Here is a 21,797-nt window from a genome sequence, read left to right as displayed (position 1 = left end):
TTGGGGGTCATGACCCACAGTTTGGGAACCCCTGCCTTAGATCCTACAGTGTATGCCTCCTTCCTGTGGGTCGCCCCATAATCTAACCCATGGTGTAGTTATGATTCTGTCTTTTTCTACAATGGTTTGGAGTTGGGTGTGGAATTCTTCTATATTCTTCCTTATGGTGTCCTCATTGATGTTGCTAGATTACCCATTATTCGTTAAAACTGCCTTGCGGGTTCCAGTTCTACGTAGACGGCTTCCCACTTGATGTAGTGGAAGAAGACTCTTGTCATGATGATCCATGATGTGTCATAACGTATCACGATATGACACAAAGATATGCAAGTGTAACGCAGTTGCTTATGTAAGTTGTGTTTGGTAACATTAGTCCATGTATTCCTGTGAGAGTTATATATAACCTTGTAACTGCTAATACTAAAATTGATGTTGAATTAGACCACAACTAGGCTATCTTAAGCTGGATAATGAGATATAGGACTATAATAATAGGTAGCTTATGATAAATTATCAGTTATAGGAAAATTGCTGTGGAGTACACAAATGGATCGATTTGTAGTGAAGGGTCAAGGGTCAATATAATAACGATAGTATAGGGAAGTAGTGCCATTACAAATCGTGCTTAGTTCTTAGCAAGATTCAGATAGATAGCAAATGATAGATTGTAAACCTTCTTCACACAAAAATAAAGAAGTGGAAGGATTGTGTGAAGACAAGTAAATAGGAATATAGACTAGGTCTATAGATACAACAAAATGGTACCTGTCATTGCCACTTGTATATGCCACATATATAGAAGTTGCGCCCTAGTTCAAATATCTGGTAAGTTCAATCTGTACATATCTATTATGTAAATAAAGTTGTTATATTTTGCATTTCGCCTTTATTTCATGTCCGGTGTAAGAAAGAAAATCTCCCAACTAAAGGCATAAAGCACGCTGGCAATTGGATTGATAGGACTGATGGAATAGTGGCCAGGTTTGATGCAGCAAATCAAAAACAGCACGACAGATCGTATACCTGTTGCTACTGTGGCGTCTTGCCGTAAGATTTTGCGTTTTTTAGAGACCATAAGTTTGTGTATAAAACGGCAATTAAACCATAAGAAAACGATATTTTTGTAATTCAATATTTATTTGTTTCAAAACAAATGCAAAATGAAATCACAATATAAACACACGACACAGTATGAACACCACATAATGAAAAACAGTAATGCTAACAAAGGTTCTTGTCAACAATACTGTTTAAAACAAACACATTAAAAAACGCATCGCATGCGGAGAAAAAGCGTAAGATTTTCAACTTACGCTGTAAGACTTGCAAACCATAACTTACGCAAAAACGTAAGACTTGACTGATAGATCGTGACCTATAAGTGAAGGTCTGACCTTGATTATTTTTCTTATTCATTGAGTGAAATAATTGGTGTGTGCAAAATACATGAGAGCAGATGGAAAAAAAGAGAAAATTTAGGTCACATCGAGGGCATTTAAACTGTTATCGATCATAAAAACATAATCGCATTCGCCGCATTTGAATCGTGATCGATCATAAAAACATAATCGCATTTGCCACATTAGTTTGTTTACATACAATAGGCATACAAATAGAAAAGTAAAAATGTTACGCTCAAGCAGTTTAAATCGTATTGACAGTAATTACGACATCGAGGGATTTTTACAGGTAAGAGAGAGAAATCATACGGAGGAAGATAGAAGTGAAATAGGATGGTGAGGGAAGTTAAGATGAACGACGTAGCGAAGTTTATCTTGGACGAGAGAGTCACAGGGTTTCAAAGAGGAATAAATGAAGAAGCCCAGCCCGATACACAATGTGACAATGGCTACTTCGATTAAGTGAGCTAAGCTTAGAAAAGTAAAGACTTCTAGAACAATGCGAGCAGCGATTAACTTGGATGAGTACGGTCTAGGGGGAGAAACATCGGGTATTATTTTAGTTGTGCACACCTACGCGATATACTCGTAGCATTAGAAAATTAAATACTAACTTTGTAAATTAGAATACATAAACGTAATATGCGATTTTCTTGGAGGAAATAAAAACAAAAAAAACCTTGCTACGAGCAAAAAAAAAAAAAAAATTACTAACAAATGAAGTTGGGTTATGGCCCAGATGCCATGCCAGTCCAGTCACTATCAGATAGTTAGGTCAACATGAAAATGGAATTCCTGATATTTGAGCTGAAGTAGTTCTCATGGGATGCAGAAAGTTGCTATGAGTATAATGCAATTTGAATTATCCATCTAGCTGTCCTAGTTCTCGAGATATTGCATTTTGAATGGAATTAAATCGGGCCTATTTTGTCCCAGGAAATCGGCCGAAACGTGCGGTCTGACTAATCACCGATCAAACGTAAACAATGACGGTTCTTACTGACAGGCACAATTTTATATAGTAATTTAGCATATGGTTGCATTATTTGACCTATTTTCTTTAAGATGTGTGATTTCCATGTAATTTGATCATAGAAATACGTTTTTATCCTCTACAAAATTACCCACCACAGCTACGAATACCGTCAAATTACATGAAAATCACACATTTTAAAGAAAATAGTTTGAATAATTCAACTATATGCAAGTTATTACACTAATAACACAATAGTAACAAATTTAATAGTGTAGTTTGATCCATACCACCAGTGATCATAGATAGTGGACAGGACAAATCGTAGCTGTGGTCCGTAATATTACGGAGGATAAAAACGTAACTTCTCTTTGATCAAATTACATGAAAATCACACATTTTAAAGAAACTAGTTCAAATAATTCAACTATAAGTCTATTGCACTAATAACAAAATAGTAAGAAACTTGATAGAGTGAAGTTTGATCCATACCACCAGTGATAGATAAGATGGCAGGATGGATGTTGATGTTGTTATCCGATAATCCGACCCGATAGAAAAAAAAAAAATTAAAACCACCGATTTCTCAGCTCTACCATAACACGCTGCCTTTATTTTGGTATTAGAATAATCCACGAGACTATTTCCTTTATTTTGGTTAGTTGCCAAAACTGAATCAATTTAGCTCATTTTTTACGCTGAAACATAAACCAATTTTCGATTTACTGCTGAATGCAAGCCGCCATGTTTATCTTTTGTTTTTATGTACCGACATGTAACTGATGATGTAATTGTTTGAAATTTACTACGATCGTAGTAAATACACTCGCAGAACACTTGTATGAATTAAATTTCTGGCGGTATGTAAATTTGGCCGTTTGCATGGCATGCACATAAAATGACGCGCTATTGTGCTCATCATTGACGGTGGCGCCTCTGGTGGTGTTTGACCTACCTATATCAGATGATGGCTTTCATGTTGTGGTGTTCTCCAACTCCAGGTGACATTGATAAGCACTGTTACAAATACAACAGGGGTTCCTTGGACTTTATGAGAGAGCACGGGGTTCTGCCACCATCTGTTAATTGCCCAAGAGCTTACCGGTCAAAACGTTCCTGGGTCATAATGTCCCCAGGTCAAAACGTCCCTGGGTGAAACCAAAACGTCCCCGGGTGAGACTAAAACGTTCTCGGGTCAAAATGCCCCCTGGTCAACACGTCCTAACTAGGGTCAAAACTCCATTTAATTCTTCCCGTTATTTTTACCGTTTTTTAAGTAAACATAATCTAAAACCAACAGTCCTTGTCATTTGTACCATAAATTACTATTGAATTTGATCAATCGCTCCAATGTCGGTCGTGCCAGGGTTGATCTCGGCTCGCTGGGCGTAAATTCTACATTTGAATCCCCCTTCCCCCCCCCCCCCACACATACCTGACCCATGTTTATGCTGAATTACGAGTAAGGTATGATTGGAATTTTTAATAAAGTAAACTTATGAAAATTCTGTGTAATTCAGCACAAACGTAGGTCGGGTATGTGTGTGTGTAGGGGGAAGGGGGAATTCAAATGAAAGAGAAGTTGCATTTTTAGCCTCTGGTAAATTACAGACCACAGCTACGATTCGTCCAGCCCGCCATCCATGATCACTGGTGGTATGGATCAACAGGATCAGGTGATTTTAGCCCAAGGTGATTTTGGCCCAGGGTTTTTCTGGGCCGAAATCACCGGTCATTTCGGCCCAGCGAAAACAACCTTTTAAGCTTGAAGGCTTGCCCTGGCTTGGTGCACTTTATAATTTCAATTTAGATAATTTGTTTCATAAATTTCATTTTGTTTTCACACAGTATGTGCAAAAAATATTGTTACTTGAAATGATATATAAGTATTTTTTCAATTCTTTTAATAATATATTTTCTTTCAATAATAAGTAAATAATAATAGCAACATTTGGAGGACTGGCCAATATAATGAACAATATAAAAAGGTATGGATAAAAAGAGAAATGAATAAAGATGAAAGAGAGGAGGAAAAAATGAAAAGACATGAAGCTAAGGAAAAAAAACGAGAACAGAACAGTCAGAAAAAGAGAAATTCTATTGGAGAGTAGTGAATATGAAAGTAAGGAAATATGACATACTAGAGAAAAACAAAAGGGAAACAGAGAATACAATGGAAGTGGCAGAAAACTAAAAGTGTCTTACACAAATATAGATGGATTAATAACAGGATTGAATGAGCTGAATGATTATCTGAAGGAAAAAGAACCGGACATAATGGGAATTGTAGAAACGAAATTAAAAGGTCCACTACCACCCAACATGATGCATATAATTATTGGATTAGAAACAGAGAGACAAAACAAGGGGGTGGAGTTATGTTCCTGACTAAGAAGGATATAAATGTGAGGTGTGTCACATATGGAAAGAATACAGTAGAGATGATTATGATCGAAGTGGAAGACAGAGATAAGAAGAGCAGAAAGTTTGTGATAAATTATGTGCCTCCAAAAACAGCCTCGTGGGAAGAGAGTGAACATAAAAGTATGTTAGAAGACACAAGGATAACATTAAATAAGATAATGGAAGATGGAGGAAGAATAGTTATGATGGGCGACTTTAATTGCAAAGAAGTCTGCTGGGAAGAGATGACAGTAAAGGGTGGAGATGGCTCATGGGGAAATGTTCTACTTGAGATGATTATTGGCCATACAATGACACAGTGGATACAAGAGAACACTAGGTATAGAAATGAAGAACCATTGAGACTAGACCTAATAATCACATCTGAACCTAAAATAGTGGAAAAGATTGAATATAAAACACCAATAAGTAAAAGTGACCACATGTTGATTGAACTGGAACTAAATGAGGAAAAATAAATGAAAAGAAATGAACAATATAGAAAAGAAAGAATGATGTATGAAAAAACAAACTTTGATAAAATAAGAGAATTTTTTCAAAAAGAAAACTGGGAAGGTATATACAAAGAAGAAACAGCAGTGAAAGAGAAATTTAATATTTTGACAAAAATTTATAAAAGAGTGGAAAAGTATGTCCCAAGACAAAAACAAGAAAAAGAAAATGTAAAGTGCTGGTACAACAAAAGTTGTAGGGGGAAGAACTAGAGAAGGTGAACAAAAACTTAACTAAAGAAATAGAGGAATTAAAATGACAGTTAACAGAAGAGAATGAGGAATTAAAGAGGAATAATAAAGACAATAAGTCTTTATTATTCCTCTTTAATTCCTCATTCTCTTCTTTTACTTCGTTTAACTGTCTTTTTAATTCCTCTATTTCTTTAGTTAAGTTTTTGTTAAAAGAAGAGAATGAGGAATTAAAGAGGAATAATAAAGACAATAAGTCTTTATTATTCCTCTTTAATTCCTCATTCTCTTCTTTTACTTCTTTTAACTGTCTTTTTAATTCCTCTATTTCTTTAGTTAAGTTTTTGTTCACCTTCTCTAGTTCTTCCAATTTTTCAACTCTCTTGGCAATCTTTGCTATGTTACCGAACCTACTTGCCCAATGTTCGGTCATTTTTCAAGTTTTCCTCTAGTCTTGCTAATCGGGGGAGGTTGGTATGCCCCCCCCTCATTAAATCCCTGGAAATTATTATCTTCACCTTCCATTGTGCTGCTCTTATCTATATTTCTAATCTTTACATTTTTGTTAATACCATCATCTCCAAAATCATCCTCGGTCCTTCTCTTGTTTACAAGACGCCTGGCCTCCTGGACCAAGTCCTCCCCTTCCTCATTTCCTTCCATTTCCCTCAGTAATCCCTCCCCTTCTCCTTTTTTATCACCTTCCCACTACACCATGAGCTTTCCCCTTCCATATAAATACAATAAGGTACTTCCTTGACGTTGAGATCCACGTAGATTTCGCTTTTTCTTCAGAACTCCAATCTTCGCCGTCCATCCGACGAAAGTGTATTTACCTAGTTGTATTTTACGGGAAGGGGAGCTATGCTCGTGGGGTCCCGTCTTCATATCTCATTTTATCTAAACTATTTTTAAATTCATGTATTGTTTTTGCACACACTACTTTCTCATCTAACTTGTTCCAACTGTTTATTACTCTGTGAGGAAAGCTGTTCTTTTTCAAGTCTCTTCTATAGCTGTCTTTTTTTATTTTCTTTCCGTGTCCTCTTGTATTTCTGTTATCCCATTTTATCAGATTCTCTCTATCAGTAATTTCTATGCCTTTCATGATTCTGTAAATAGCTATCAAATCTCCTCTCTCTCTTCTTTGCTCTAGTGTCTGTAGTTCAAGTTTTTCTAGTCTCTCTTCATATGATAGTTTTGAGAGTGTTGGTGCCAGTTTTGTAATTGCTCTTTGTATTCTTTCAAGTTTTTTTATACATTTTTTTGTACTTGGTGACCATATCGTTGCTGCATATTCCAATCTTGGTCTTATCAGGGTGATTAGGATTTTCTTCACCATTTCTTCATCCAGGTATGTAAATGCAACTTTGATTGTTCTTATTAGATTATAAGTTTCTCCAAAAATCTTATTTATATGTTTCTCAGGTGACATATTATTCATAACAATGACTCCCAGGTCCTTCTCATTTTCTACTTTTTTTATTCCTTCTTCTCCCAAATTATATGATCCTGTTATTCTGTTTTTGCTTTTTCCAAATTCCATTATACTACATTTTTTTGTATTGAACTCCATCTCCCACTTCCTACTCCATTCCTGTACTTTATATAGATCTCTCTGTAGTGATTCACAATCTTCTTCTATTTTCACTCTTTTTAGTAGTTTTGCATCATCTGCAAAGAAGCTCATATAGCTTTCAATTCCTTCATCCATATCATTAATATATATAGCAAACATTATTGGGGCCAGTACTGTTCCCTGCAGAACACCGCTTATTACTTTATCCCATTTTGAGTTCTTCTTTATTTCCTCCTTTATATATAGGTACTATATTTGCTTTTTTCCAATCTTCTGGAACTTTTCCTTCTTTCAAGGAATTTTGTCTGCCAGTTCATTCCTGCATTCTTTCAGAATCCAGTTTGCTATATCATCTGGTCCATGCGATTTTCTGACATCAAGATTACTCAAGTGTGTCAATATTTCATTCTTTGTTACTTCTATTTCTTCCATAGGGGGGACTTTCTCTTTCCATTCAATCTCTTCAGGTTGTATGTTCTCCCTTGTAAACACTGATTTAAAATGTTTGTTCATAATTTCCGCCATTTCCATTTCCTCAGTGTATTCAACTCCTCTTGTCTTAATTTCTCCAAGTCTTGTTTGTTTTCAGTTTATTGTTTACAAATCTGTAGAATAGTTTTGGTTGATCTTTACACTTTTCTATGACATCTTTTTCATATTTTCTCTTTTCCTCTCTGCACGTTTGTACATATTCATTTCTATAACCGGTATATATTTTCCATTTTTCAGGTCTGTCTTTTTTCCATCTGGTCCAGGCTTTGTCTCTTTTGTCTTTTAGCTCCCTACAACTTTTGTTGTACCAGCATTTTACATATTCTTTTTCTTGTTTTTGTCTTGGGACATACTTTTCCTCTCCTTTTTTGTAAATTTTTGTCAAAATATTCCATTTCTCTTCCACTGTTGTTTCTTCTTTGTATATTTCTTCCCAGTTTTCTTGTTGAAAGAATTCTCTTATTTTATCAAAGTTTGTTTTTTCATACATCATTCTTCCTTTTCTATATTGCTCATTTCTTTTCCTATATTTTTCTTCATTAAGTTCCAGTTCAATCAATATGTGGTCACTTTTACTTATTGGTGTTTTATATTCAATCTTGTCCACTATTCTAGGTTCAGATGTAATTAATAAGTCTAGTCTCGATGGTTCTTCTTCATTTCTATACCTGGTGTTCTCCTGTATCCATTGTGTCATTGTATGGTCAGTAATCATCTCAAGTAGAGCGTTTCCCCATGAGCCGTCTCCACCCTTTACTGTCATTTCTTCCCAGCAGATTTCTTTGCAATTAAAGTCGCCCATTATAACTATTCTTCCTCCATCTTCCATTATTTTATTTAATGTTATCTTTGTGTCCTCTAACATATTTTTATGTTCACTCTCCTCCCATGAGGCTGTTTTCGGAGGCACATAATTTATCACAAACTTTCTGCTCTTCTTATCTCTGTCTTCCACTTCTATCATAATCATCTCTACTGTATTCTTTCCATATATGACACTTTCACGTTTATATCCTTCTTAGTCAGGAACATAACTCCACCCCCTTGCTTTTTCTCTCTGTTTTTAATCCAATAATTATATGCATCATGTCCTACACTGTTGGGTGGTAGTGGGCCTTTTAATTTTGTTTCTACAATTCCCATTATGTCCGGTTCTTTTTCTTTCAAATAATCATTCAGCTCATTCAATCCTGTTATTAATCCATCTATATTTGTGTAAGACACTCTTAGTTTTCTGTCACTTCCATTGTGTTCTCTGTTTCCCTTTTGTTTTTCTCTTGTACATGTCAAACTGCCTTAGTTTCATATTCACTACTCTCCAATAGAATCTCTCTTTCTCTGACTCTGTTCTGTTCTCGTTTTTTGTCTTAGCTTCAAGTCTTTTCTGCTTTTCTTCCTCTCTTTCCTCTTTATTCATTTCCCTTTTTATCCATACCTTTTTATATTGTTCACTTGTTGCTAGTTTCCCTGTTTTGGATAAGATATTCTCTGCCGTCGTTTGTGACCTGAATTTAACACCGTATGGAAGGGGTTAATTGGTCTGGTCTTATCTTTACTATACTTTCCGAGCCTGAATTTTTCCTCAATTTCCTTCATAATTTCTGGTTCATCTTCCTGAACTAATTTTAGTAAACTGCTTACTTTTTCATTTTCCTCATTGGTTCTTGAGGTTCTATCTGGGTTATGTTTCTCTTCCATTCCTAATATAATTATACATTTCTTTTTGTCAGCTAAGTCTCTTACTATATTCTCCTGTCTCATCACTTTAATAACTGAGTCTTCAGTTTGTTCTCTCATTTGCTGTTTAATTATATCAGTAAATGCAACTTTACTGTTTTCTTTTATTGACTTCCATCCCTCTCTGTTTTCTTTACTATTCCTCTTCAATTCCTCATTCTCCACCTTTACTTCTTTTAACTGTCTTTTCAGGTTTTCTATTTCATCAGTTAAGTTTTTGTTCGCCTTCTCTAGTTCTTCCAATTTTTCAACCCTCCGTATAATATTGTTAACATGACCGAACCTACGCTCCAAGTCCTCGATCATCTTATCGACCTTCTCTTCTAGTCTTGTCAGTCGGGGGGGGTTTGTGTCCCCCCCACCCTCTTTAAATCCCTGGAAAATATTCTCATCACTTTCTACTGTATTGCTCTTATCTATACTTCTAATCTTTACATTTTTATTAGACATTTCATCGTCGTCGGGGGGCCGTTTGTTTACCTTTCGCCTGTCTGTCTGGGCCAAGTCTACTCCTTCCTCATTTCCTTCCATTTCCCTCAGTAATCCCTCCCCTTCTCCTCTTTCCCTACTTTCCTACTACCCCACGAGCAATTTCCCCCCCACCCTGTAAATACAATAGGCACTTCTCTTTGTGTTGGGATCCACAATACTTCAATTTTCTTCAGAACGTCTTCTAAGCCGTCCGTTCGTTGAAGTGTATGTGTGTGTGTGTGTTTATATATATATATATATATATATATATATATATATATATATATATATTCACTATAAACCCACTATCGGAGAAATAATAACGGAAAGTACAGGGAAACTGTATATTTTGACTACTATCTGTAGTCCTCCTTTAATCTCGCGGACAAATTCCTGCCAGTATGGCCCTAGTAGACATCATCACAGTCTTTACAAGGCTATTTATATATCCCGGAGTTTTGGTCCACATCATCCCTCCGGTGTACATTAACTACCTTTCTAAAAATGCTGTTTGGTTAATTGTAAATAAATTTGATTTGGTTATTAGGTAGAAGTTTGGGCTCTGAGATATGAGTGTTGCATCGGGCCTATATCTTAAGAGCCCTTAGGATTTGTAGTCCACAATTCCTGCAAATAGAATTTGACATCATTGATAAACAACTATCTAACGTAGGTTATCTGAAATGGTTTCTAAAGAAAGCCCTACATAAAGCCAAATCCAACTTTTATACACCAAATAACTCCAGGGAGAAGTTTAAATGAGGTAATAATAATATCATTGTACCATTTAATGATTCTATCAACTCGGTCTCCAAACTTCTACCTAATAACCAAATCAAATTTATTTACAATTATCCAAACAGCATTTTTAGAAAGGTAGTTAATGTACACCAGAGGGATGATGTGGATTAAAGGAACATAAAAACTCTATAAAATATGGACAAGTTAACTCTGCTGTGTTCCTTCATGCCAGCCAAAAAGACCATAGATTAGATTGGGATAATGCATCAATTATTTATAAATCACACTGTAGCTATCGAAGAAAAATTGTAGAATCTTCTCTAATAAAACATTATCCTAACTTTAGTACCTCTAAAGGTCAGTGGCCCCCAGATTGTATTACCAAATTAGCGGTCAACAAAATAATGTCGAGAGCGGTTGGACAAAATATCACCCATTGTCCTTCCTTGACCCAACCATTTCAAGGGCATGTAACCTAAGCCCCCCCCCCCACTTTCCTCATCCCCTTCTATGTACCCCTCATTTCCTCATATATACTTGTACCTTAACTTCATGTAAGCATTCTGCTGAAGAGGACTACAGATAGTAGTCGAAATATACAGTTTCCCTGTACTTTCCGTTATTATTTCTCCAATAGTGGGTTTATAGTGAACTTTTACAAATGTGTTATAACATACCAATTTCCATATGTACATATATATGCATATATGTATTTATATATATATATATATATATATACAAACATATATATATATATATATATATGCAAAGTAGACCACTTTTTCCAAGTGGTCTACTTTGCATAAGTGAACACACGTGCCCATGTTCTTATTAGCATATATATATATATATATATATATATATATATATATATATATATATATATATATATATATATATATATATATATATAAATATATTCTCTTGTAAACATATGAGGTTGAAGGCAACCAATCAGAGGAGACTTCTTCCTGCTAAAGCCTTATGATCCCAACTCCATGAATAAATACGACATCCACAGACACTGCACATCAGATCGCCCAGAAGATGGAACCAGGAAGTTCCGAAACGTCGGCCACAATAGGACAGCTACTAAGATACGTCAAATCTGAAGACAAAAATATTGTGCGTTGTATCGAAGCTACACGCAATAAAATAATCAACAGTGAATCCTCTTTAGCCTTCAACCTCGTATGTTTACAAGAGAATATACTACCTGGCTACACCAATATATATATATATATATATATATATATATATATACACCTAGTTGTATTTTACGGGAAGGGGAGCTATGCTCATGGGGTCCCATCTCCATATCTTGTTTTATCTAGGCTGTTTTTAAATTCGTGCATCGTTTTTGCACACACCACATTCTCATCTAACCTGTTCCAAACGTCTATTATCCTGTGGGGAAAGCTGTTTTTTTGTTTCAGGTCTCTTCTATAATTGTCTTTCTTGGTTTTCTTTCCATGTCCTCTTGTATCTCTACCATCCCATTTTATTAGATCCCCTCTATCAATAATTTCTATGCCTTTCATGATTCTATAAATAGTTATCAAGTCTCCTCTCTCTCTCTCCTTTGCTCCTATGTCTGTAGCTCAAGTTTTGCCAACCTCTCCTCATATGATAGTTCTGAAAGTGTTGGTGCCAATTTCATATTGCTCTTTGTATTCTTTCAAGTTGTGTTATACATTTTTTTTTTACTTGGTGACCACGTCATCGCTGCATACTCCAATTTTGGTCTTAACAAAGTGACTAGTATTTTCTTCACCATTTCTTAGTCCAGGTACGTAAATGCCACTTTGATCCTATTATAAGTTTCTCCAAAAAAAAATTTCATACGTTTCTCATGGGACATATTATTCATAATAATGACTCCTAGGTCCTTCTCTTTTTCCACTTTTTTAATTTCTTCCTCCCCCAATGTATATGATCCCACTATTTTTTTTATTTTTTTTTTTTGCTTCCAAATTCCATTATACTACACTTCTTAATGTTGAATTCCATCTCCCATTTCCTACGCCATTCCAATACTTTATTGAGATCACTGCAGTGACTCACAATCTTCGTCAGTGTTCACTTTTTTCAACATTTTTGCATCATCTGCAAAGAAGCTCATATAACTTTCAATTCCTTCATCCATATCATTAATATATATAGCAAACATTATTGGGGCCAGTACTGTTCCTTGTGGAACTCCACTAATCACCTCATCCCAATTGGAATGTTTGTCTCTTATCGCCACACTCATTTTTCTTTCATGCTAGAAGTCTTCCATCCACTTAAGTAGTTTGCCCTGTATTCCTCCTGCAGTTTCTAATTTCTTTAGCTATTTCTTATGTGGCACCTTATCAAAAGCTTTTTTTTTTAGGTCTAGAAATGCACAATCAGCCCATCCATCTCTTTCCTGTATTATATCTATTAGTCTTGAATAGAAACACATCAAGTTTGTGACACATAATCTTCCTTGTCTAAATTCAAATTGCCTCGGATTGGAAGAAAGACCGGTCTATAGTTTGTAGGGTCTTCTTTGTTCCCCCTTTATATATTGGTACTATATTTGCTCTTTTCCAATCTTCTGGAACTTTTCCTTCCTTCAATGAACTGCTTATTAGACTATGTATTTTGTCTGATAGTTTGTCAATACATTCTCTCAAAATCCAGTTTGCCATTTCATCTGGACCATGCGATTTTCTGACATCGAGATTACACAAGTGATTCATTATTTCATTCTTTGTTACTTCTAACTCTTTCATAGGGGGGGGCTTTCCCCTCCCACTCGACATCCCTCATAAACACTGATTTAAAATGCTTGTTAATAATTTCTGCCATTTCTATTTCCTCTGTGTATTCAACTCCTCCTTGTCGTAGTTTCTCTAAACCTTGTTTGTTTTTCACTTTGTTATTTACAAATCTATAAAATAGTTTTGGTTGATCTTTACATTTTTCTATGACATCCTTTTCGTATTTTCTCTTTTCTTCTCTGTGCACTTGTACATATTTATTTCTATAATCAGTATATATTTCCATTTTTCAGGCTTTTTGTATTTCCTCCATTTTATCCAAGGTTTATCCCTTTTATCTTTTAACTCTTTACATCTTTTGTTGTACCAAAATTTTACATTTCCTTTTTCTTGTTTTTGTCTTGGAACATACTTTTCCACTCCTCCCTTATAAATTGGTGTCAAAATTTTTCATTTCTCTTCTACTGTTGTTTCCTCTTTGTATATCCTTTCCCAGTCTACATACATACATACATATACCAAGGCTTTTTCCCCCTTCCAAGGGAGGTAGCCAAAAAGGGAAAGGCATAAAAACACTCCCACCCATTTCATCCCTAAATACACTCCACACCCCTCCCACCCTCCCTCTCATCTGAGCACCTTTCACCTGAGGGCCTTTCCCAGTCTACTTAAAAAAAAAAAAAAAAAAATCTCTCATTTTATCAAAATTTGTTTTTCCAAACATCATTCTTCCCTTTCTATATTGTTCATTTTTTCATGTATTTTTCTTCATTTTGTTCCAGTTCTACTAATATGTGGTCACTTTTACTTAGTGGTGTCTTATATTCAATCTTGTCCACTATTTCAGGTTCTGATGTGATTATTAGGTCTAGTCTCGATGGCTCTTCCTCATTTCTATACCTAGTATTTTCTTGTATCCATTGTGTCATTGTATGTTCTATAATCAAATCAAGTAGTACATTTCTTCATAGGTCGTCTCCAACCTTCACTGTCATCTCTTCCCAGCAGATTTCTTTACAATTAAAGTCACCCAATATAACTATTCTTCATCTTCCATTATCTTATTTAGTGTTATCCTTGTGTCTTCTAACATATTCTTGTGTTCTCTCTCTTCCCACGAAGCCATTTTAGGAGGCACATAATTTACCACAAACCTTCTCTTGTCCTTGTCCTCCATTTCCATCATAATTATTTCCATTCTATTCTTTCCATATGTAACATTCCTCACAATTATATCCTTCTTAGTCAGGAACATAACTCCACCACCTTGTTTTATTTCTCTGTTTCTAATCCAATAATTATATACACCATGTCCTACACTGTTGGGTGGTAATGGACCTTTCAATTTTGTCTCCACAATTCTTATTATGTCAGGTTCCTTTTCCATCAGGTAATCATTCCGTTCATTCAAACCTGTTATTTATCCATCTATATTTGTGAAGGACACTTTTAATTTTCTGTTACGTCCATCCTGTTTTCTGTTTCCCCTCTGTTTTTCTCTCCTATGAACCATTTCCTCACTTTCATATCCACTACTCTCCAATTTGTCTGACTCTGTTCTGTTCTTGTTTTTTTTTTTTTCTTAGCTTTGGTTCTTTTTTTCTCTTCCTCTCTTTTTATCAATACCTATTTGTACCGATCACTTGCTGCTAGTTTTCCTGTTTTTGATAAGACATTCTCTGCTGCCGTTTGTGACCTGAATTTAACCTTAATTGGTCTGGTCTTGTCTGTACTGTATTTCCCCAGTCTATATATTTCTTCAATTTTTTCCCCTATTTCCTGTTCACCTTCTTGAAATATATTTAGTACCTTGTTCAATCTTTCTTATCTCTTACTCTTGTAGTCCTATTTGGATTATGTTTTTCTTCCATTCCTAATATAATTATACATTTCTTTTTATCTGCTAAGTCTCTTACTACATTCCCCTTCTCTCTCATCAATTTAATAACTGTGTCCTTAGTGTGTTCCTTCATCTGTTGTTTCACTATATCTCTAAATTCAGTTTTGTTATTCTCCTGAACCTTTCTCCAACCGCTTACCTCTTTTGCTATGGGCTCTTTATTCTTTAATTCCTCATTCTCATCCTTTACTTCTTTTAACTGTCTTTATAATTCTTCTATTTCTTTATTTAGGTTTTGGTTCTCCTTTAATTTTTCCAATTTATCAACTCTGTGTGATCGGTGCAAATTGGCTAAATCTAACCTCCCTTGATTTGTTCATTTATGTTAGTTTTTCCTCTAGATTTGCTAATCGGCGGAGGTTGTCATCTCCTCATTATATCCATAGAAATAATTATCTCCACTTTCAATTGCACTGCTCTTACATATATTTCTAATTTTAATGCCTTTATTGATTTCTTCGACTTCACCTGTGTTGTCTGCACATCTCTTGTTTACATTCCTTCTGACGTCCGGGGCCCATTTGTCCCCTTCCTCATTTTCTTCCATTTTCCTCAATAATCCCTCCCCTTCTCCTTTTTCTTCACCTTCCCACTACACGAGCTTTTCCCTTCCCTACTAATACAACACAGGTACTCCCTTGTCGTTGAAATCCCTTTTTTTTTTTTTTTTTTCCTCCCGGAATTCCAATCTTCGCCATCAATTCAACAATCGTGTATTTACCTAGTTGTATTTTATGGGAAGGGGAGCTATGCTCATGATGTCCCATCTCCATATCTCATTTTATCTAGACTGTTTTTAAATTTGTGTATTGTTTTTGCACACATCACATTTTCATCTAATCTGTTCCAAATGTCTATGATCCTGTGGGGAAAGCTCTTTTTCAGGTCTCTTCTATAATTGTCTCTCTTGATTTTCTTTCCATGTCCTCTTGTATGTCTACTATCCCGTTTTATTAGATCCTCTCTATCAATAATTTCCATGCCTTTCATGATTCTATAAATAGTTATAAAGTCTCCTCTCTTCATTGCTCTAATGTCTGTAGCTCAAGTTTTGCCAGCTTCTCCTCATAAGATAGTTCTGAGAGCGTTGGTGCCAGTTTCGCTCGGCCTCCTCACTCTGCTCTCCCTCCTCGCCTCACCCTGCCTCCTCACCTTCCTCTCCCTCCTCACCTCACCATGCCTCCTCTTCCTTGACTGTCTTTTTTTTTTTTTTAAGAAATGGTGGAGTTTCGTCTGCGTCGTCTTTTTTTTTTTTTTTTTTATCTAACATCACTTTGTAACAGTTCAGCTCTGACATAACTTTTCTGGCCACTGTTGCACTTCAGTTAATATTCAGATCTTTGGCTTCCAAGATATCCAGTCCTTCTCATATAAACGAGAGTGCTTTTTCGAGATCACTTTTGGTCAAGACTCTCTCAGGCTCTGGTGTTTCTGATATAGGCCGAGATGCAGCTGCCTCCAACTCCGCATTCTGTATTGTCTCCATCTGTAATAGTTCTTTGTTACTCAACTCCATTGTGTGCGATTCTAGCAGTTCATCAATGTCCTTCTGCTCAAGTTGGTCAAACCCCGGCTTCCCTGGCCTTGTCAAGACTTTCCTTGTTAGCTTTAGAGACATTTTCTTGGATGTCAAAGCTGACGAAATCGTACACCAACTGAGGACACAGACGTTTCCAAACCCGGTTTAGGCATTTCCTTGGCACTTTCTCCCAAGATTCTTTAATGAACCAGAGAGCATCTTTGATGGTAAACTGCTTCTAATATTCCTTCACGGTCATCTTGTCTTTTTGTGTCCTCTCAACCATGTCAGTCAGGGTCGAACGTAGATAATATGACTTGAAGGTTTTAATAATTCCTTGGTCACATGGCTGCAGAATGGAAGTGGTGTTTGGTGGCAAGAAAGCGAGCTGGATGTTGTTGGAGAGATTTTCTATTGACGGGGGATGGCTGGGAGCATTATCCAAGATCAGGAGAATCTTGAATGGAATCTCTTTCTTCTCGCAGTAAAGTTCTAACTCTTTCTCCAATTTCCCAAAGTAGTCCTTGAATATGCTCCCCATCATCCATCCTTTTTTGTTGGAATACCAGTAGCAGGGTAGGAAGGTCTTGACGTAGCCCTGTGAAGATACAAGAACAAACAAAATTAGTTTAGTGTGCCGTAAATTGTGAGTTGGTGACACGATTTTCTTTTTTGTTTTGGTGCAGAAAAAAATTAGCATTTACAATCTCGGTAAAAAATATCAAAGCTTTCATGACTAATAATCAACATTCATACATACGCACCTTCAATGCTTGTGGATTTTCCGAGTGGTAGACAAGGGCAGGTTTCAGCTTGCAGTCTACCTCTGCATTGGCACCGAACAAGAGCGTAAGACAATCCCTGGAGGCCTTAAATACAGGTGCAGTCGTCTCCTCAACCGAGATATAGGTCCGTTTAGGCAGTTTTTTCCAATATAGACCTGTCTCATCTATATTAAAAATCTGCTTGGAAGTGTAGCCACCTTCCTCAATGATGGTCTTGAGGGTAGCCGGATATGTTTTGGCTGATTCCACATCGGCAGATGCAGCTTCCCCAGTCATTTTGAGATTGTGGAAGCCATATCATTTCTTGAACCTGGAGAACCACCCAGAACTGGTATTGAAGGTCTTGGCTTTGTCTTTGTCTTCCTCATTCTTGTCTTGCACATCCTGGTAGAGACTTAAAGCTTTAGCTTGTATGATGGCCATGCTGATAGGGACATAATGCTTTTTTGGTTTTGGATCCATTGTGCCAATAACTTCTCCATCCTCTCCATCTCCATGGATCTTGCTCGGGAACATTGTGAAGAAGAGGCTGATGTACCAGCAACAGAACTGGCTCTGATCTTGTCAGCATTCGCCTTGATGGTCCACAAAGTGCTCTCATTCAGTCCGGTAGCATGGACAATAACAGAAGTTCTTTCACCCCAATCATAACGATCCAACACATCTAACTTCTTTTCTATGGTCACAAGTTTTCTTGACCTCTTTGCTGCACTCTCCCTTGGGGTACCAGGACGCTTGGGTGCCATAGTACACGAATTTATGTAACACAAAACTTTGATAAAATTATTTATGAGTTCCACACGCTGTGAGGGCTGGCTTCACACTGAGGACAAGAGGCAGAGAGCGGGAGCGCGGGAGTCAGAGCATCTCTCCTGCGCTCTGGCAGCGAGATATTCAACTCGCGTAACATCGGACATTTCGTGTTATCAGAATACATATTAATAAATCTTAAGTCGTGCAAGATTGAAATTGTGTTAACGGGGAGTTGACTGTATATAGCAAATGATAGATTGTAAACCTTGACACAAAAATAAAGTGGAAGGATTGTGTGAAGCCAGGTAAATAGGGATATAGACTAGGCCTTTGGACATAGCAAAATGGTACCTGCCATCGGCATTTGTATGTGCTCCACATATAAAAAGAGGGTTGCATGCTGTGTGAACACATTCATGCCTTCATTCAAACCCCACATATCCAGTAAGTTCACTCTGTACATATTATTATGTAAGTAGAGTTGTTATATTTTGCATTTTGCCTTTATTTCATATCTGATGTAAGAAAGAAAATCTCCCAACGACAGGCATAAAGCACGCTGGCAATTGGATTGATAGAACTGATCAAATCATGACCAGGTTTGATGTACACCAAATCAAAACATGCCAGATCATGACACTCTCCTTATGAAGGCAAACCTCTTATTAGAGTTTGGGCACTCTCCTTCAGTATTCAAGCATCATCCTACTCTGGAGGCCTTCGTGAAGATAGATGTGGCATAATGACCTGGCTTCTGTTCAACAAGGATATGAAGGGAGGGTTGTGTCCTTACTGTCCTCCATTGTGAAGTTGAGGATCAAACTAGCTACATCAGTCACACAATGACAACCTGCTAACTCATCGTAATAACAGATACATCTATCAACACTATTGATGCTCATGACAAGAGGCAGCCCTTACAAGATTTCATTAGGGGCATTTAATTATTGCTGAGGTGGTATCAATCTGCAAAAACCTGAATTGAATGTTCAGTTATCATCAAATTATGTTCTCTCCTCAAGTATGAAAAAAAGATCCATGGAACAGGAGAGCACTGGGACAGAAAAGAGTGATGTAGCCATATCCTTTTTAGCAGGGTGACACCTCAAGTGCCCCGCTAAAACCTAACTCCACCATACCATGTAATTTGGTACAGTATTCAGGCTAACCTTGAAGATGGTCATACGTAATGGCTTAAACAACTGTCGGTATAAAATGGATCCACATTCTGACATCTTTCGTATTTTCCTCTGGAGTTTGAAGAAATTAGAAAAAAAAAAAAAAGCTGGAGTAATGTTCTCATAAAACCATTGAGGAAATGAGTGTATGCCTTGTCTGGAAATAGCCAGACAAGCTAGACACCCATCCAGTACTCATTTATTTACCTTTATCTTAGCTCCTTGTGGATGAATGGCCATCCCTGACACCTGCCCACTGCCTGGGTCAGAAGCAATGCAGCAAGACACAGCACGGCGAATAAGGACGAATACTAATACTCTCAAGTGCATGATGGATAGAATGAAAAATTAGATCAGAATGAAAAGAGGGCTTTATGTCTGAGTTAAAAGAAAAAAAGGTAAACACACCATAGACCTAAGTATGATATGGATTGGTCAAAAGAACACAGCAAAATATAACTACAAAATTAAGGTTGCCAGACAAGCAAGATACAATGCAAAGTACTTCTTCCATCTTTACAGAATAAAATATAAGGAAAGAATAGGCCCAATTAAAAATGACAAAGATTCCTTGATAGATTTGAAGGAAAATATGAGAAATAAACATTTGGGAATGGATGCTAAGAGGAGATTGTATGAAGGAGTGATTGTGCTGACAGCACTGTATGGGGCTGAAACATGGAACATAAGAGAGGAGTAGTTTGAATGAGTTTGAGATGAAGTGCCTGAGAAGTATGATAGGGGTTACTAGTTTGGATAGAGTGAGAAATAAGGAGGTGAGGAGGAGAACAGGGGTGGAAAGGGAGTTGGGAGATAGGGTTGATGAAAGAGTATTGGGATGGTTTGGACACATGAAAAGAATAAGTGAAGAAAGACTAGTAAAAGGTGTGGAATGCAGAGGTGAAAGAAGTGAACACGAGGGGTTGACCTAGGATGAGATTGATGGGTAAGGTAAAAGGGGCTTTGGGAAAGAGGGGAATGTCTGCTGAGGAAGGACAGGAGAGAAGACAGGGGTGAATGGAGAATGGTTGTATATGGATGATGCTGTGATGCATGAGGTGGAATGGGTGGGGGGTGAGAGAGTAGGTGTGAGAAAAAATTTGACACAGCCCGAAGGGAACTCCCCCCATCTTCTCCTTTTCTGCATGAGGGGACAGAGAAGGGGGGGGGGTTGCCAATTTATTGAAGTCGCCTTGCTTTGGATGTGGTGTGTCTTGTGACACTGCTTCTGACCCAGGGCAGTGGGCAAGATGCAGGGATGACCCATCATCCAGGAGGTGCCAATAGGGTAGAGGGGAGTGGATTATGATAGGGGTGGAATGGGTATGGGTAGGAGTGGTTTTTATGCCTTTGTTTTTTGGCTACCTCCCTTATAGATGGAAAAAAGCCGTTGGTATATGTATGTAAATATTTTCTCACAGTATTTACAAAGATGAAGTTAGATATGGTACCTGACTGCGACCCGATCTTCAGTGGGTATGACAAACATGAGCATTAATAAGGAAGTAGTTAAACAGACTTAAAGCTACAAAATCCTCAGATCCACACGAAGTTTTTTTTCCAAAAGTATTTAAAGAGTGTAAATTAGAAACCTGCAACCAGTTAATGGAAATATTTGATAAGTTGGTAGACACTGGATTCATGCCTATTTCTTGGGGGCAGGCAAACATTGTTCTTGTTTTCAAAAAAAGGTGATAAAATGTCTATACACGACTACAGGCCAATCAGTATGACATCTGTTATAGGTAAAATGATAGAATAACGGAAATAACGACAATCAGGTTATCGAGCTGGAGTCACAGGTGTGAACCTCTTCCAGAACTTTATATGTGAATAAAATTGTACAAATGTAATCTAAGTCTTTCAGAACGTTCAGGAATCACGAAAACGTTTGCCAGGGGCTTGGCGAATCAGTGAAAATCATTGTACACGCCCACCATGCGCTGCTGCCACATTTTCCGGTCTGCATATCGTCCCACATAATAGTATTTAATTTTGAAGTAGTTTGTAATAGATTCACGGTATGCCGTAAGCTACCAAATATCTTGGGAAATAGTCAAAACAAACGACACTAGTGACTGAACACAGACATATTTTAAGTATTACCACCGTATGCTATATTGATACCCAAAAATGCACATCCACTTATTATTAGAATATTTAAAATTAAATCTAATTGTACTGTTTCAACATTTCATTTCATACCTTCGAATCATACTGTAACCATCGCCCATTTTTAAATCACGTACTGTCTACACCCTTCATTGAAGACCCGTGAATTGTGCGCAGTATTCAGTGGGCAGATGAGCACATGACATATCTCTGGATATAAATAGGGATAATGAATACCTGAATAGAGAATATAGGTATTCGTACAATGCGAAAGCGTTGTTCTGTTTATCAGCAAAATCTAAC

At 36.8% G+C, this 21,797-nt stretch overlaps 1 protein-coding gene across 3 annotated transcripts in view; it reads left to right on the top strand.

Moving 5' to 3' along the window:
• The first annotated feature begins 1,557 nt into the window (after positions 1-1,557).
• LOC143040297 (protein argonaute-3-like) overlaps positions 1,558-21,797 on the top strand; it is a 52,561-nt gene continuing 32,321 nt past the window's right edge. Inside the window, exon 1 of one of the 3 annotated variants that reach the window (XM_076211156.1) lies at positions 1,558-1,689. The gene's annotated coding sequence lies outside the window, so the exon portion shown is untranslated. The other 2 variants (XM_076211168.1, XM_076211177.1) reach the window with 2 other exon arrangements.

The sequence above is a fragment of the Oratosquilla oratoria genome, chromosome 2 (genome assembly GCF_046742065.1).
Source record: "Oratosquilla oratoria isolate Oo_2021 chromosome 2, ASM4674206v1, whole genome shotgun sequence".
Lineage (NCBI taxonomy): Eukaryota > Metazoa > Arthropoda > Malacostraca > Stomatopoda > Squillidae > Oratosquilla > Oratosquilla oratoria.
Note: the sequence above shows the minus strand (reverse complement) of the source record. Positions and strands in the feature narration are given on the sequence as shown.